This window comes from Gossypium arboreum, chromosome 6 (genome assembly GCF_025698485.1).
Source record: "Gossypium arboreum isolate Shixiya-1 chromosome 6, ASM2569848v2, whole genome shotgun sequence".
Taxonomy (NCBI): domain Eukaryota; kingdom Viridiplantae; phylum Streptophyta; class Magnoliopsida; order Malvales; family Malvaceae; genus Gossypium; species Gossypium arboreum.
The window spans coordinates 7,604,196-7,623,588 of NC_069075.1; the positions used below are offsets into that span (position 1 = coordinate 7,604,196).

At 34.1% G+C, this 19,393-nt stretch overlaps 1 protein-coding gene across 22 annotated transcripts in view; it reads left to right on the forward strand.

Annotated features, from left to right (window-relative positions):
• Positions 1–19,393, forward strand: part of LOC108484732 (caffeoylshikimate esterase-like) — a 99,944-nt gene that overhangs the window by 11,088 nt on the left and 69,463 nt on the right. For 2 of the 22 annotated variants that reach the window (XM_053029633.1, XM_053029662.1), the window contains exon 1: positions 5,377–5,380. The exons of 10 other annotated variants lie outside the window; for them this stretch is intronic. The gene's annotated coding sequence lies outside the window, so the exon portion shown is untranslated. Of the gene's footprint in view, positions 1–5,376; positions 5,381–9,509; positions 9,514–10,073; positions 10,079–10,631; positions 10,636–11,290; positions 11,295–12,675; positions 12,681–17,650; positions 17,656–19,393 lie in introns of those variants that run through there. 10 more of the 22 variants (XM_053029631.1, XM_053029656.1, XM_053029628.1 and 7 more) reach the window with 9 other exon arrangements.

The window sequence follows — 19,393 nt, forward strand, 5'->3', positions numbered from 1 at the left end:
TTTACCTTTTTGTGCCCTGAACAGTTAATGGAACGGCTCACCCTTTGACGTTGGAAGGCCAGAGAAGAAAGGTTTATGATGGCTGGGTTAATGGAATACCTGAATCAGTGATGATGGTGGCGATGAAGGACCGTCTGGCTTGGAACTAGTGCCTCTAAGGATCCTCTTGTTTTGCTTTGAAAATGGAGAAGGTTCGATGAATCTGTAGTGCTTGAATTTAAAGCTTTCGTTTTCTCATTTTACTTGTTTCAGTTTTTCTAATTGTGAAGAGAGATTTTGGCTGATATTTGGATTCTGAAGTGGTGCTAGTTGTTGGCTCAAGATGATTTACTTTCTGATTCTTTAGGTTGGTAGTTTCTAGGAGTTTTTATTGTTTGTTTGCTTAGACAGTTGTTCCTCTTTTCTTGTGTTGTTTTTTTCTTTTCATGTTGCCGTGTTTTTGACTTTTAAGCTACTGTTTTTGCTTTGAGCCGAGTTATTAATAATATCAGTTAGTTTTACTAAAAAAAAATTATCATTTCATTACTCCGTTTAGTCATTCTCTGTAACGCCCTAAATTTTATAAATTTGTTTCCATAATTATTTGACATAATTGTCTTTCTACTTCAGTGGTTGTGTGTTCTGGCGTGTGTGAGAGGTCCTAACTTCAAGCCTTAGCTTGGGAAAAATTTTGGTTTTTATTTGAATAAGGCCTTACCTTTGGTTAGTAGACTTATAAGTATTGGTTTATTAAAATATGCAAGAATGGGCCTGCTAGTCTAGTGGTTAAGTGGAGTGTTAAGTGCCTGAAGGTCTGGAGTTTGAATCCCTGTACGAGCAAGGGATTTATTTTGCTGCTTATGTCGTGTAAATGTTTGATATGGACTAAAATTCTGATAGTGAAGAGGTTGAGTGAAATAATTAAGGAGATTGGGATAGGGAGGTTATCAGGTTTTCAGTTCTTTTTCCTGTTTCTAAAAAGTTGACTCTCTACCAAATTTTCTTCCTTCCTACCCCTCTTGCTGCCGTTTTTTCTTCTCTTTTTATCTCTTTACAAATTCGGCTACTCTTCCTTTCCGGTTTCTTTATTTTCACTTTGTGGAATCACACTCGGCTCTGTTTTTTTGGTAAGTGTGTTAAGCATGATTGTAGTGTTGGTCCTAAATTATTGATCGGAGGTTCTTTATGTTGTTAACAGCAAGGGATCTGTTGGAGTAGGCTTTCCCTTCGGTGAAATTTCAGTCTAGTACGTTGAGGTTTTAAGGGTGTTGTTTACGCTAAATTGAGGTATTGACAGTTTTAAGGTTTATGTGAATAATGGATTAAGGCTAATATTGAGGTTTGACTTTTCAATATGTAGGTTCTGATCATCTCGGGAGTGGTTAAGGCATTAAACAAACCAGGTGTGTACTCTGAACGCACTGAAAATGAGAATAAGTGGAAGTCAAAAATGATTCTGTCGATGTCACGCGAGCGTGTGGTCGCCCATGTGGTAGGCCGTGTCGTAGCACATTAGCGTATAGTTGACGAACCAGGTCATGCGAAAGAGACACAGGCGCGATGGATACGATCGTGTGAAGGTTAACGAGACCGTCTGCTAGACACGGGCTAGGCCAATTGGGGCGTGTGGGCCACACAAGTGTGTGGGAATTCTATGATCCATACAGCCAATGCCAATTTGAGCCGTGTGGGCCACATGGGCAGGCCACATTGGCGTGTGAACTTATTTTTTCTGAAATATTTTGTAAGGTTGCACAGGTCGCCCAAGTCGACTGTGACTTGTCATAGGGCCGGTAAGTTTTACTTAGAGCCCTAGTCTATGATATGATACTGTGATGTATGTGTTAGCATGTTATACCTAGCATGAATATCTGAACTATTCTAAAATAAATTTATGAACTCTTTATCTACATTATAGCATGCCATATTGTATGATGCATTGCATAGGGATGGGTTTGATGAAATGAAGGAAGTTTCTGAAAGGCTTTATAAGCTTGTTATTTGGCAGCTAAGCTGCATATTTTTTATATGTGCCGCGTTACGTTACTCTATGGTGTGTAGGGTTGGATGGGTTGATTTTATCCCCATATTTGGTGTGCAGGGATGGGTGGGTCAATTTTTTCCCCACATAGTGTGTTGGGTTGGACGAAGTTGGTGTGTAGGGTTGGTGGACATGTTTCTGTTATTCTGATCTGTTATGCATGCTATATCTGAGATGGGCTAAGGCTCTAAGATTGTATTTGATTCCATTTCCGAGTGGGCCAACGCTCACACGGATTCTATAAAAGGTTTTAAGCTCGAGTTATGACTGTATTCTGTTATCTGTCTGAATGCATGCTGAACTATAGGGATGTACACATTGAGTTTGTGAAAACTCACCTTTATTTGTTTATCTGTTTAGGTAATCCCTAGCAGTAGGTGGATCGGTGCAGTGGAGGACTCGATGGTGACCACAACCACATACATTTTGGTTTATGAACTTTCTACTATTACTTATTCTTTATTTGTTTGGGAATTTTGATGTATTTTAGACTTGGACTTCTGGTTTTTAATTTGGGTTTTTGAGCTGTGAACATGGGTTATAAACTGCAACGTCAAATTATGGTTTCCTTAAAATAAGCTAAGCGTTTTTCGAAAATAGAAACGGTTTCTTAGAATGTTAACAATAAATGGGTTTTAAAAGCTTTCGCGATAAAAAATGTTTTCAAAACAATACGACTATTTCACATTTTCCGACTAAGTAAAAGATAACAATTGGAACGATTTTGTAAATCGATACGATTTGTGTAAAAACACTCTAATGTGACATTGTCGAATTCAGCTATAACGTCCAAGTCGAGTTTGGGGTGTTACATTTAGTGGTATCAGAGCTAGGTTACAAAACTCGATTGTGGATTGGGTTTTAAATTTGGTTTTCAAGAAGTGATTTGCAAAACAATCTGAAATATTTTTGATAAACCGTGGTACTCCGAGTCTCCGGCGCCGATCCTGTAAGTTCTTGAAACTCTATTTAGGATTTTCTGGAAGTATGCCTAGAATATACTGTTTGGAACTGTTGAAAATGTTGTTGTATGCTATGAAACTACTATAGGTAGTAGACTTTATCGAAACACTCTAGGTAGTGTAAACTAAAAACCGTAGTAAACTGCGACTTGCGATAACAAACTCTGAATACTTTGATAACTTTACTGCATAAAATATCTGTTAACTAATATCGAAACTGTAAACTGATTTGCACAAAAATTTTAATACATAATAATTCAAAATTATGATAAGCTCACGTGGTACTCGTGGTCAAGGTACTAGAGGCCGAGATAGAGGCTGTAGAGGGGCTCGAGCCGAGCCCTTAGTATCAGATACAATTTTGAATCTGGATACTAGTGAGACGTCGATATCGCCCATAACAGAGATTTGGTCAGAGTCTCATGATCGTATGTTTGGGGCGACACACTGTCCCAAGCCATGCTACAGATTCTAGAGAGGGTTGTAATGACCCAAAATCCGTGGGCACCGGAAAAGTACATTATTGGGCCTTCATTTTAGTGAAACGAGTTCGTAAATAATTATTAGAAATAATTATGAGTCTAGTTATATGTCTAATTAGGTTTTATTTAGGTGAAACTAGTTTAATTTAGAGTAATTAGTAAAAATGACTAGATTGAGTAAAGATTAAAAGTTTAATTCTAAAACAATAGAAAGAAAAAGGGATTAAAATGGTAATTAAGTCATTTGTAATAATTGAGGCCTCTTAGATTTTATTAATTATTATTGTTAATATTATTATTATTATTTTATTTAAAATTTTGTTATTAGATTATAAATAAATTAAAATTTGTGCCAAATGTATGATGATAAAAGTGTACATGTGTAATATGTGTATTTATACACATGTAAAATATATATATTTGTATATTTTTTAAATAATAAGTAAAAGATATTTATATATATTAATAATTATTAAATTGATATTATATTATGAAATAAGACAAGTGCATAATTATTATTGGTACATGGTACAACCGAGAGTTTTAATATTGACAAGCATGATTGTTTGAGGTTTCAAAACTGGATTTGTTCCAGCTACTTCTGAACTAAAAGAGTTAATTCTTCGAGAAGCACACGATGACACCTTTGCATTGCATCCTGGTGGAACAAAAATGTATCGTGATTTATGAGAGCTTTATTGGTGGTCAGGGATGAAGAAAGATATAGTTGAATATGTCGGTAAATGTTTGACTTGTCAGCGGATAAATGCAGAACATCAGGTACCGACAGGTTTACTTCATCCTATTAGTATTCCTGAATGGAAATGGGATTGTGTTACTATGGATTTTGTTACAAGATTGCCATCGTCGGCAAGTAAGAAAAATGCTATTTGGGTAGTTGTAGATCGACTTACGAAGTCAGCTCATCTTATAGCAGTTAGAACCGACTGATTATTACAAAAACTTGCTGAAGACTATATTCGAGAAATTGTGAGACTGCATGGTATTCCAGTGTCTATAATTTCTGATCAGGATCCACGATTTACATCAAGATTTTAGAGGCTGTTGCATGATTCTTTGGGTACCAGACTTAATTTTAGTACTGCATTTCATCCACAAACCAATGGACAGTCTGAACGGGTAATTCAGATACTGGAAGATATGCTTTGGGATTGTATCATTGATTTTGAATTAGGTTGGGAACGTTACTAACCGTTAGCTGAGTTTGTTTATAATAATAGTTTCCAATCTAGTATTTAGATGGCACCATATGAAGCATTATATGGTCGAAGATGTTGATCACCGGTATGTTGGACAGAATTGAATGAGAGAAAAGTAATTGGGCCGGAATTAATTCAAGAGTCAGAAAAAATAGTTAAAAAAATTAGAGATAGATTGAAAGCAGCTTTTGACAGACAAAAATCTTATGCAGATCTGAAGCGACGGGATATAGAGTATTCTGTGGGTGATAAAATGTTTCGAAAGGTATCGCCTTGGAAGAAAGTTTTGAGGTTTGGTCACAAAAGAAAATTGAGTCCTCGTTACATTGGGTCGAATGAAGTAATTGAAAGAATCGGACCGGTTGCTTATCGATTAGCTTTGCCTCTAGAGTTACAGAAGATTCACGATGTTTTTCATGTCTCTATGCTTCGGAGGTACAGATTAAATCCTTCCCATGTTATTCAAATTCCCACTGAAGACATTGAGATTCGATCAGATTTGTCTTACGAAGAGGAGCCGATTTAGATATTAGCTTGGGAAATAAAAGAGTTGAGAAATAAACGAATTCAATTATTGAAATTGTTATGGAGAAATCATAAGGTGAAAGAAGTAACTTGAGAACTAGAAGAGATAATGAAAGCTCAGTATCCTCACCTTTTCTCAAGTAAATTTCGAGGACGAAATTTATTAGGGGGAGAAATGTAATGACTCAAAATTCGTGGGCACCGGAAAAGTACATTATTGGGCCTCCATCTTAGTGAAACGGATTCGTAAATAGTTATTAGAAATAATTATGAGTCTAGTTATATGTCTAATTAGGTTTTATTTAGGTGAAACTAGTTTAATTTAGAGTAATTAGTAAAAGGACTAAATTGAGTAAAGGTTAAAAGTTTAATTCTAAAATAATAGAAAGAAAAAGGGATTAAAATAGCAATTAAGCCATTTGTAATAATTGAGACTGCAAAATAGATAGAAAAATTAGATTTTATTAATTATTATTGTTGTTATTATTATTATTATTATTATTTGATTTAAAATTTGTTATTAGATTATAAATAAATTAAAATTTGTGCCAAATGTATGATGATAAAAGTGTACATGTGTGATATGTGTATTTATACACATGTAAAAATATATATATTTGTATATTTTCTTAAATAATAAGTAAAAGATATTTATATTTATTAATAATTATTAAATTGATATTATATTATGAAATAAGACAAGTGCATAATTATTATTGGTACATGTGTAAAATATATATATAATTTCTTATATAATAAGTAAGTGATAATTGCCGATACCATTTTTATTTTGAAAAACGGAGGTCGGCTTTAAAACGAAAATGGTGTCGCCACCAATCCTTTTTGTTTAGGTGTGATCGGGTCACCTTGTGATCGATCATTTTAATAAAGCATTTCGATTTATTGAAACAATATTTTTGGTCTACGAAAAACTAGAAAATGGATTCGGGAGTCAGTTAAGCGTGAGGAAGGATTAGCACCCTCGCAACCCCCAAAATTGGTACTGTAATGTCCTAATGTTGAAAATTTGAAAAATATTTTAAAATACAATTCCTTTAAAACGTTTGGATAACTTGTATTGGATATTGAGATTCTCTCGCTTAGAAGGAATAAAATATCATATCCAGCACGATAGGACACAACATTTCAAACCCTCGATACAAGATCATCTTATATTTTCCAAAACTCATGCATTTGAAATTTCAAAAGGATATTTGGCTATCTGGTCAAACGGTAAGTCGAAACCCAGCATGATTGGGCACGATTTCTCGAATTTCTAAACACAAAATATTACCTTGTTTTAATTTAAGAGAACATGGACGAAATTTCAAAAGGATATTCAGTTATTCTGTTGAACAAAAAATAGAAACCCAGCACGATTGGGCACGGTTTCTCGAATTTCCAAACACGAAATATTTTCTTATTTTTTAGAAATCTTTATCTCGGGATACAAAATGTCATATCAAGTGAGTTAGGACACAACACCTCGAATTCCTGAGAATAAGCTTTTATTTGAAACTTATACATTTTGATTGAAAAAGGGTAACCGATTACTTAGATTCAACGAGGAAAATTGGAACCCAGTAAGTTAGGGCACAATCTTCTCGAAGATGCCAAATACCGAGTATTGCCTTATTTTGAAAACTTTTGAATAAAATGATTTTACAACTTAAATGCTATTAAAACACGACCCTTTAAGCGAATAAAATACGATGGAATAATAATGTACAACGCAAAGTAATAATTCATAAACAAAATGTTATAATAATAAATCGCAAATAACAAATAAATACAAAGTAAGAAAATCTAAAATAAAATATAAAACAATTCTAAGCAAATAATACATAAAAAGATTTAAAATGGATGTTATAAAAGCGCTTATAGTATATAAAATAATTTTAAAAAATTAGTATCCATTCAAGATAAAATAATGTATAAAACTCTTTAAAAATATTATATAAACAATTCAAAATATATAATGTGTAAAAAGTTTGAAATACATAATATATGAAAATATTAAAGTAAATAATGTATAAAATTGAAATGAGCGTTATATAAAAAGTTAAAATAGATAATAATAAAAAATATAAAATAAATAAATAAATAAATAGAATGTTAATAACAAGAATAAAAACACATATAAGAAAAAAAAGTAATAATGAAAATAATATTAGTATATAAATAGAAATAAAAATATAATAAATAGAAATATAATAATAGTAGAAATATAAATAGATAAATAAAATTAGATAAATAATAATAGTATTAGAATAACAAAATAAATATAAATAGAAACATAAAATAATAGGAATAATATATTAAATTAGTTAATTTGATAATAAAATAGCGAAAATAAAAAAGGATTAAATCGAACCTTAAAGCAAAATTCTGGGGCAAATCAGAAATAAATAAAAGAAAATAGACCAATTTGAACGTGCGAATAACAAGGAGGAACCAAAATGGAAATAATCCCCACCCTCCAAAACACACAGCTTCAAGGAAGACCAAAATGTAGTCAAAACAAATTTTAGGGCAAAAATTAAGAATAATGAAAACTTAATTGCAAAACAAATAACAACAGAAGGGCTAAAAGCAATCGGACGAATTTAGAAAAACAAAGAAATTGAAATGAAATGGACAAAATTCCCACGTAATTGAAAGGGAAAAAAGAAAATAATTTAATTCCAATGAAAATAGGAAAAGAGAGAATAATTCAATTCTAAATTGAAGTAAGAATACCAAAAGTCCTCCAAAAGTAATTCGTTCCCCTTCAAAAAACAAAATACCCCTATTTATATACATGAGGTTTACTAAAAATAGCCTAACTAATTTAAAAAGTTTACTAAAAATAGCCTAACTAATTTAATAAAAAAATAAAATAAAAATAATATATTTCTATTTTTAGCCTTTTACCAAGTCAACAAAATTTGATAACCCCTTGACTTTCTCCATCTTTTTGATTTGGCCACAATTTAATGATTGTCTTTCAATTTGGCCCTTTTTGGCTTGTTTTCGACCGATTGCATCCTTTGGCTTCGGTTATTATTTTTTCAAGCCCAGGCCAAAATTGGCCTATTACAATAATAATTATATTATAAGATTTTTATAGTAAACAAATTGAATAATGACAATTGTAATAAAAATATTGGAACAATTGTTATAAAATAATTTGTTTACTTAATATTAAAGTAATATAAAATAACTAAAAGAAATAAGTAAATAGAATAAAAAGAAAGTAAAAGAAAGAAGAACTGAAAAGAAGCAGAGAACAAAACGAAAATAGGGAAGAAAAAGGGAAAGAAAAAAAAAAGGGGGAAATTGGGATTTTAAAGCTTCAAGTTTAATTGGTAAGCTAAATTTAGTCATTTTCTCTTAATTTTGATGATTTAGAAGTTTTAAAATAAAGTTTTGTTGAAATTAAATTAAGGTTTTGGAAGTTCTTAGGTTTTTAAGCATGGGTTATGTTGAACAAAAAGAAGAATTAGGGATTTAATTGAATGAATTTTAAGTTAGAATTGAAAAAGAGATTAAATTGTAAAAGAAGCTATAAGTTTTGTGTTTTAGGAAATTAAATTGAAAGAAATTTTAAATTAGGGTTTTATAATGAACATTAGATTGTTAGGATAAATAATTGAACTGAAAATTTGAAATGAGAATGATTGATTTGGCACTCTTGAAAAGTATGAGAAAGAATGTATGAATTAAATTATGAATTGAATTAGTATGTGAAAAAATGAAATATGAATTTAAAATTTATGAAGTGATATATAATTATGTATAATTAGTTTAATTGATTTATAAAGCTTATGGTTGATGTTGTAATTTATTAATGTTAAATAGTTTGGTTTATAATAATACCCTTGAGTATGAAATACTCAACAGTCTGATTGTTTCGTGCATGCAAGTCATTAGAGTTCAAGATCCGATTCAAACATCCGAAAGATCCCGACTCAACAAGAAAATTTTGGTGATGTATTTCTTCTTTTTGTTTAAGTGGCATGTACTAGGTGGTTGTACATGAGTCATGTATATATATATATACATATATATAGGTTAAATGGCCTTGTTGTAATTAAATAGTTATGAAATTTTGGATGATAAGTAAGTTTAAAGTTATAAATTAGTAAATTTGGTATTAAATTTTGAAATGAAATGAAAGATTTGAATTAGTTCCTTATATGTTAACACTTTAAAATTTAAGTAATAAATCAATGGATTAGGCATGATCTAGTAGTGTTTAAGATGTAAAATTCTTTGGTTGAAACATTGGTATTGGTTTGTTTTTGGTTTGAATTTGCAGGGGGTTTTAGGTAAAAATAAGCAGAAATACTGTCGAATTTTTTGTAAAAAAAAAATTACGAAAAATTTTCCAGAATACTCGAACAAGTCTCTTTATACTTTTAATACATGTTTTGGGCTTCAAAAGTCCAATATAGGGACTTAATTATTAAATTATACTATGAATGATATACTAATTGTGAATTATTCGTAAGTTGTCTGATATGTCCAGTAATGCCTCATAACTTTGTTCCGACGACGATTTAGGGTTAAAGGGTGTTACAAGGGTCACTGGGCCCAACACTGGTTCTGGAGGCTGTGGGTCAATTACGGAATGACTCTGGTCCAATGGGGCAGAGTTATTTAGAGGCATCACTGGAGTTGCTCCTAATGTAGCCGAGTACTGGATGGAGACCACGGAATGTATTATGGATGATCTGGATTTTACTGCTGAGCAGAAGCTCAATAGAGTTGTCTCACTGCTTCGCGATGAAGCGTATCAGTGGTGGTTGATGGTTAAGGAGGGCACTCAGCCCGACAGACTGACATGGGATCTATTTAAGACGGCTTTCTAGAGCAAATATGTGGGGGCCAGTTATATCGATGCTAGGAGGTATGAGTTCCTGAATCTCACCCAGGGTGATCGTTCGGTGATCGAATATGAGGCCGAGTTCTTGAGGTTGAGCCATTATACGCGATGCATGGTGGCAATAGAGTATGAGCTCTGTGTCCATTTTGAGGACGGCCTTAGGGATAACTTGAGGGTGTTGATAGTTCCGCAGAGGGAGCGTGAGTTTGCTTTGTTGGTTGAGAAGGCCAAGATTGCTAAGGAAGTAAAGCGCGCTGAGCACCAAAATCAAGACAGAGGGAAGGCTAAGAGGGATGCAAAGCCTTCGAACTCTAGGATGAGGCTTCAGAAAAAGGCCATGTCTGATGGGCCTGTAAGAGTTGGGCCTATTATTGTACCTATTTGGGTGACGATTTGTCAGCACTGTAATAGACGCCATCCGGTCGAGTGTTAAAGGGCTACTGGAGCCTGTCTTAGATGTGGGTCGACTGAGCACCATGTCAAGGACTGTCCATTAAGGACTAATCAGACGCAAGCTCTAACTATTGAGATTGTACAGTCACTGAGGTCAGGCGAGGGGTAGTAACGGCATGGGTCAAGGGCAAAGAGCACCGGGTAGAGGTGCTGGATCGACTGAGGTGAGGCAGTCTGCGTTGGTTTATGTTGCACGTCGTCATGAGGACCGAGATGCTTCGGGTGTCATCATAGGTACATTCTTCATTTTTAATGTACCATACTTTGCATTGATAGATATAGGCTCTACACATTCTTTCGTAGCTAGTACAGTGTCTAAGACCTTGGGATTACCTTTTGAGAGAACTTCTAGTGAAATAACAATGATGAGTCCGTTAGGTCAGTTGGTTGGAGTTAATAAACTGTTTAAAGACGTACTGTTAGAGGTCCAAGGGACTGTATTTCTAGCTAATCTGATGGAGCTTCTATTTAGGGATTTCGATCTGATTTTGGGTATGGACTGGTTGGTTAAACACCGAGTGAGTCTGAATTGTGCTATAAAAAAGATTTTCTGAGAACCAAGGAGGGTATTGAGGTAGTCGTGATTGGGAAATGATAAGATTATCTGACAATGTGATATCTGCATTAGTGGCAAAGAAGTTAGTAAGGAAGTGGTGTGAGGCATACTTGGCTTATATCAGTATTGCTGATTCTAGGGACTCTTCGGTTAAGAACATCTGAACGGTGAGGGAATTTCCAGATGTTTTCTCAGAGGAACTACCGGGGTTACCTCCGAATCGTGAGGTAGAATTTAGGATTGAATTGTTTTTTGGCACAGCTTCGGTGTCTATCGCCCCTTATCGAATGACACCGAAAGAGCTGACTAAACTTAAGGCTCAGATTCAGGAGTTGTTAGATCGGAGGTTCATTCGTTCCAGTGTGTCTCCGTGGGGAACACCTGTTCTGTTCGTAAAAAAGAAGGATAGTACAATGAGGATGTGTTATCGACTACTGTTAGTTAAATAAGTTAACGATCAAGAATAAGTACCCACTTCCGACTATAGACAACTTGTTCGATCAGTTCAGAGGGGCTTCAGTGTTCTCTAAGATCGATTTGCGATCAAGATATCATCAATTAAGAGTAAAGGAAGCCGATGTGCACAAGACGACATTTAGGACTCGTTATAGACATTACGAGTTCCTTGTTATGCCCTTTGGTTTGACTAATGCACCAGCGGCATTTATGCCTACTTAGATCAGTTTGTGGTGGTTTTCATCGATGATATTTTGGTGTATTCTAAGACGGAGGATCAGCACGATGAGCATTTAAGAGTGGTTCTACATATTCTTCGTGAGAAACAGTTGTATGCGAAGTTCAGCAAGTGTGAGTTCTGGCTTCACGAAGTGACATTTCTGGGTCATGTAGTTTCTGCAAAAGGGATTCGAGTGGATCCTCGTAATATTAAAGCTGTGTTGGATTGGAAATAGTCGAGGAGTGTGTCAAAAATTCGCAATTTTCTAGGGCTGGTAGAATATTATCGATGTTTCATAGAGGGGTTCTCTTTGATTGCTACTCCGATGACTAATTTACTACGTAAGAGAGTTCCTTTTGTGTGGACTGATGCACAGTAAGAGAGCTTTGAAAAGCTCAAGACCATGTTAACTCAGGCACCTGTTCTAGTTTAGCTTGAACTAGATAAGGACTTTGTAGTATACAGTGATGCATCTCATGTGGGTTTGGGTTGTGTTCTGATGCAAGACAGTAAAGTTATTGCGCATGCGTCTCGTCAGCTCAAGACTCTTGAGGCTAATTATCTGACGCATTATTTGGAGTTGGTTGCAGTAGTCTTTACTTTAAGATCTGAAGACCCTATTTGTACGGGGAGAAGTGTATTATTTACACTAATCACAAAGGTCTCAAGTATCTCCTCATCCAGAAGGAGTTAAACCTTAGGCAGCATCGATGGGTTAAACTGCTTAAGGATTATGAATGCAGTATTGAGTACCATCCTGGTAAGCCTAATATGATGGCCGATGTATTAAGCCGTAGGTCTATGACTGATCTGAGAGCGATGTTCGTTCAACTGAGTATTTTTTACAATGAAAGTCTGTTGGCAGAACTTCAGGTTAAACTGACATGGATTGATCAGATCAGAGATAAGCAGAAGGGGGTTACGACTGATTTTAAAATTAACAGTGATAGGGTATTATGTTTTCGCGGTCAAATTTGTGTACCGAATGATGAAGATTTGAGATTGTCGATTTTGAGGGAGGCGCATAGTAGCTCTTATGCTATGCATCCCGGTGGAAACAATATGTACCGAGATGGGTTAAGAAACTGATGTGGAAATGGGAGCGAGTAACGATGAACATCGTGGGAACAAGATGTACCGAGATGGGTTGCCCCTAACACCCACTAAGAAGGATTCTGTTTGGGTCATCGTGGATTGATTGACCAAGACGGAACACTTCATTCCTGTTAGGACAGATTTCTCCCTACAGAAGTTGGCCAAACTTTACATTTCTGAGATTGTGAGTCTACATAGGTACCTGTCTCGATTATTTCTAACAGGGATCCTCGTTTTACATTTCGATTCTAGCAGAAGCTTTAATAAGGCTTTGGGGTCGAGGTTAGACTTTAGTACTGTTTTCTATCCTCAGATAGATGGTCAGTCAGAAAGGGCGATTCAGATACTGGAGAACATGTTGAGGAGTCGTGTAATAGACTTCCGAGGCAGTTGGCAGGAGTATTTGGCATTGGCAAATTCGTTTACAACAACAACTATCAGTCTAGTCTACAGATTGCACCTTACGAGGCATTATATGGTCGTAAATGTCGCACCTTACTGAGCTGGATGAGCGATGAGTTCTGGGTCTGAAGTTAGTATCAGAAACTGAGGGTAAAGTCTGCCTGATTCGAGATCGAATGAAAGCGAATTCGGACAAACAGAAGTCCTATGCTAATTTGAAGATGAAGGACATCGAGTATTCTGTAGGGGACATGGTTTTCGTTAAGGTCTCGCATTAGAAGAAGGTTTTGAGGTTCGGTCACAGGGGCAAGTTGAGCCCTCAATTTATTGGGTCATACTGGATTCTAAAGTGAGTAGGGCCAGTCGCATATCAGTTAGAGTTACCTTCAGAGTTAGATCGCATTCATGATGTGTTCTACGTCTCGATATTGAGACGTTATCGCTCTGATCCCATGCACATTGTACCTGTGGAGGAGATTGAGGTTAGACCAGATCTAACTTTTGAGGAGGTGTCGGTTCAGATCCTAGATCACGATGTTAAGGTTCTGCGTAGGAAATCTATCCCTTTAGTGAATATGCTGTGGCGGAATCATAGCACTAAGGAGGCCACTTGGGAGCCGGAGGATTTGATGCGTCAGCAGTATCCTCACCTTTTCTGATCAGGTAAAATTTTGAGGACGAAATTTCTTTTAAGGGGGTAAAGTTGTAACGCCCTAAATTTATAAATTTGTTTCAGTAATTATTTGACACATTTGTCTTTCTGCTTCAGTGGTTGAGTGTTCTGGGTGTGTGTGTGTGTGAGTTCCCAAGTTCAAGCCTTAGCTTGGGAAACATTTTGGTTTTTATTTAAATAAGGCCTTACCTTTAGTTAGTAGACTTATAAGTATTGGTTTATTAAAATATGCAAGAATGTGCCTGCTGGTCTAGTGGTTAAGTAGAGTGTTAAATGCTTGAAGGTTTGGAGTTCGAATCTCTGCGCGAACAAGGGATTTGTTTTGCTGCTTGTGCCGTGTGAGAGTTTGAGATAGACTAAAATTTTGATAGTGAAGAGGTTGAGAGAGATAATTAAGGAGACTGGATAGGGAGGTTATCAGGTTTTCAGTTCTTTTTCCTGTTCCTAAAAAGTTTTGACTCCCTGCCGAATTTTCTTCCTTCCTGCCCTTCTTGCTGCCATTTTTTTCTTCTCTTTTTATCTCTCAGCAAATTCAGTTACTCTTCCTTTTCGGTTTCTTTATTTTCGCTTTGTGGAATCGCACTCGGCTTTGTTGCTTTGGTAAGTGTGTTAAGCATGATTGTAGTTTTGGTCCTAAATTATTGATCGGAGGTTCTTTATGTTGTTGACAGCAAGAGATCAGTTGGAGTAAGTTTTCCCTTCGGTGAAATTTTAGTCTGGTGCGTTGGGGTTTCAGGGTAAGTGTTGTTTGCACAAAATTAAGGTATTGATGGTTTCAAAGTTTAAGTGAACCACGGATTAAAGCTAATATTGAGGTTTGACTGTTCAATCTGTAGGTTCTGATCGTCTCGGAACTGGTTAAGGCATTAAACGAACCAGGTGTGTACTCCGAACGTACTGAAAACAAGAATCAGCGAAAGCCAAAAACGATTCTGTAGAAGCCACATCGGTGTGTGGTCGCCCATGTGGTAGGCCGTGTGGTAACACACAAGTGTGTGGTCGACGAACCAGGCTATGCGCGCACGACACGGGCGCGACGGACACGGCTGTGTGATGGCTGGCGAGGCTATGTGCAAGACACAGGCTCGACCAATTGGGCCGTGTGGGCCACACGGGTGAACCACACAAACGTGTAGGAATTCTGGACTAGGCCGTGTGATCCACACGGCCAAGGCCAATTTAGGCTGTGTGGGCCACACGGGCGTGTGGGTCCACACGGACAAGCCACATGGGCGTGTGAGCCTATTTTTTGAGAAATGTTCTGTAATACTGTATGGGTCGCCCAAGTCGACTGTGATCTGTCATAGGGCCAGTAAATTTTACTTAGAGCCCTAGTCTGTGATATGATACTGTAATGTATGTGTTAGCATATTATACCTAGCATGAATATCTGAACTATTCTGAAATAAATGTATGAACTGTTTATCTATATTATAGCATGCCATATTGTATGATGCATTGCATCGGGGTGGGTTTGATGAAGTGAAGAAAGTTTCTGAAAGGCTTTATAGGCCTATTATCTAGTAGCTAAGCTGCATATTTTTTATATGTGTCGCGTTATGGTACTCTATGGTGTGTAGGGTTGGATGGGTTGATTTTATCCTTTTATTTGGTGTGCAGGGATGGGTGGTCAATTTTTTCCCAACATAGTGTGTTGGGTTGGACGGAGTTGGTGTGCAGGGTTGGTGGACATATTTTTGTTATTCTGATCTGTTATGCATGCTATATCTAAGATGGGCTAAGGCCTAAGATTGTATCTGATTCTATTTTCCTGTAAAAGGCTTTAGGCCCGAGTTATGACTGTATTTTGTTATCTGTCTGAATGCATGCTGAACTGTGGAGATGTACACTCTGAGTTTGCAAAAACTCACCTTTATTTGTTTATCTGTTCAGGTAATCCCGAGCAGTAGGCGGATCGGTGCAGTGGAGGACTCGACGGTGACCACGACCACATACATTTTGGTTTATGAACTTTCTACTCTTGCTTATTCTTTATTTGTTTGGGAATTTTGATGTATTTTAGACTTGGACTTCTGGTTTTTAATTTGGGTTTTTGAGCTGTGAACATGGGTTATAAACTGCAACGTCAAATTATGGTTTTCCTTAAAATAAGCTAAGCGTTTTTCGAAAATAGAAACGGTTTTTTAAAATGTTAACAATAAATGGGTTTTAAAAGCTTTCGCGATAAAAAAATGTTTTCAAAACAATAGACTATTTCACGTTTTTCAACTAAGTAAAAGATAACAATTAAAACGGTTTTATGAATCAATACGGTTTGTTTAAAAACACTCTCATGTGACATCGTTGGATTCGGACATAACGTTTTGGAGTGTTACATTCTCTTTCTAACGGTGTTAAAAATTTCAATTGTCACGTGGCACCAATCAAGTTGTGCCATGTGGCACATCCAAGCAATCACGTTGTGCCATGTGATAATTAAATTTATTTAAAATAAAAACATTAAATTTAAATTAAAAGAAACATTGTTACTTTGACTCCTCGTTTATTAGTTGTTCACCACTGTTGATCATCCACGTGATTCTATTAGAACATATCATATGTACTTTTATTTTTTAATATTATATATATTATATTGCTTAAAATTATAAAAAATATATAATATATAAATAATTGAAAAAATTTAAAAAGTAAAATGATATATAAAAATTAAAAATTATTAAAAAAGTATTTCAATTTTTAAAAATTAAAAAAATTGAATTTTCAAAACTTCAAATTTTAAAATTCTAAAATGACGTGACTTTATTTACGGTACTGAAATTCATAACTTAATAAAAGGTAAATGGTATTCTTTCATTGGTATTGATAATGGAAATGAATTTTGGCTACAAGTCATTTGGCTAAAGATAAATGATTTAATTATTATTTGTCAAGAATTGACTTTTCATAAATAAATATGTAATGGTTACCGTGAGATAACATTGGATTATATTGGGTAAAATAAATTTAACCCAAAGAGGTTAAGAATATCTTATAAGGTAACACATATAACAATGTAATTAGACAGTACTTAATGAGTTGCTTTCAAAATGGTATATAATTAGATTAAGTTAGTCATGATACTTTAATGGAATAACTCCATAATTAAATAATGTTATAAATTAATAGATGAACAATGAAACTTAATTACATATAATTTGAGCACTAATTATATACACTCAATCGGTCCCTCTATTAACTTAGTACAACCTTTCACAATTTCCATTTGAATTGATGTGATGAATAGATTAAAATGAAGAATTAGAGAAATAGATAGCATGTATCACTATCTATAGTAAATACGTTTTCTTGCAATAAGAAGATGACTTAGATTAAATTATTTCTTTGAATTATTATTTTGATTATAATTTAATAATTAAAATTTAAAGTAGAAATTAAATTAATTAGTTATCTCATCGTATTAAACAAGAAAATTAAACTTATTTACTTACATATTCTAGTATAATAAATTAGTCATGACTTTAACGTAATTAGAATTGGGTTACGAAAATAATTTCATTGGGAAAATAATTAAATTTATTTTAATTAAATAAATAAATAATATTTTGGGAATAGAAAATTTTCTATTAAATTGGTTAAATTATATGAATTGGTTAAAGAATCAGATAACACATATAATTATATACATGAGACAAACTTGATGGCTCATCTTGGTACATGATAGGCGACACCCATAGGTGGCAACCCTAGTTCCTAGAGAAGGGGGTGTCGCCCATAGCACATATCAAGCATTGAAACTCTGCTAGAAAATAGTGATAATTTATTTAAAGATAAATTATATTTTCTTGAATTATCAGTTTTTGGTTTTTAGTCCATAAAGAGAAATTGATCTCCCTACTAAACTATCAATAAAGTTTTGCTATGTTTATTGATTCGTGAATTAGAGTCTACATTCTAAGTAAGCGGAAGGTTCGAGAATAGTGAAGAAAATCGAGTTGATAAAAAGCTAAAAAAATGACCTAGATCGCCTATTCCAAAACACAAGTGCAAATTTGATAAAATGATTTATTGTTATAAATAACAGAACCATTCAATTTTAGAAAAAAGTTAAATTTTCATTATACAATAAAACTGTTTTTTAAACCGAATTTTTTCAACAGAAACATCTATTTGACTTCCGATTACAATTCATTAGCCCTTATCCACTTGGACCACCCATGCTCGAGTTCAATTTAAAGTCAACATTATAAATAAGTGCAGACTTCGTGGGCAGAATTTGACTAACCTCCATGGAGATTTTATCTCTATTTAAATCTTCTAATACCACAAATCTCAAGCCTCCTTCATTAAGGTCCTTCTTTTCATACACCTTCGTCACCATAATCTTCATTTAACTAACATCCAATCCCCAAATTCTTCTTCTTCTACGTGTTGATTGATAACCTCCACTATAGATGGTTGCCACTTTTTCACTGGTGCATCATCTCCATTATTATGAAGGGTTGGACAACCTTCATTCAATTTTATTTTTAGGATATCAATGAATTTCTCACATTTATACAAATGAGCATCTTATTATATGTTTTGATCATATTTGTTCTTTTTCACACAATACTTAGAATTACTTATAGCCCCTCCCCAACCCATAAATGGGAGGATAATGCACTTCAGCGTACTCAAATCCATGTCCTCTTACATTGACAAAAATGCTCATACAATTTAAGCTAAGATTCAATCGACATGTAAATATCCATATTTGAATAGTTCAATACTGTCCAAATACCACTCAAAGTCCCTCATAAAGAACTTTACTATAATTTTACCAAGTAAAAGTCTTTTTTTAAGCGTGGATTTAGGTGGACGGTGCGTTTATTTACGGTTAGTGTAAAAACAACAGTGGCAATGAGATTAAATACTGCAATGATATTGTAATGTGAGATTACAAATAAGCTAAACGCATCACAGCGTATCTCACCGTCCATCCAAATCCATCTTAAATCTATGAGATGCGATAATTCTTATATAAAACCTTAATCACCACCGCATGTGAGAAGGTCTTAGGACTAGTTTGACAATACTTTTGAAAAGTATTGTGGAAAAATACTTTTGAGAAGTGCTTTTGAAAAGTTTAGTTTAAAATTTAAGTGTTTAACATTGCTTCAAAAAGTGCTTTTGAAAAACAAAATGTCCATTTTAGACATGTTATTATCAAGTAACAAATATGCATTTAAATAATATTTAAATTAGTTAATATTATTATATTTTAGTAAGAATATAAAAAATTATTATAACTTATTATTAATATTTTAATATATGAAATATAAATTTTAAATATTTTAAGCAATAAATATTAATTATTTATAAAATTTAATTAGAATATATAAACTATATTTTAAATATTTAAATATAATCATTAAATATTTGTAATTAGTATTTTTTAAAATATTTTTTATTTTTAATTAATGATTTTAACAAATTTGTAATTAAGCACCAAGAAAAAGAAA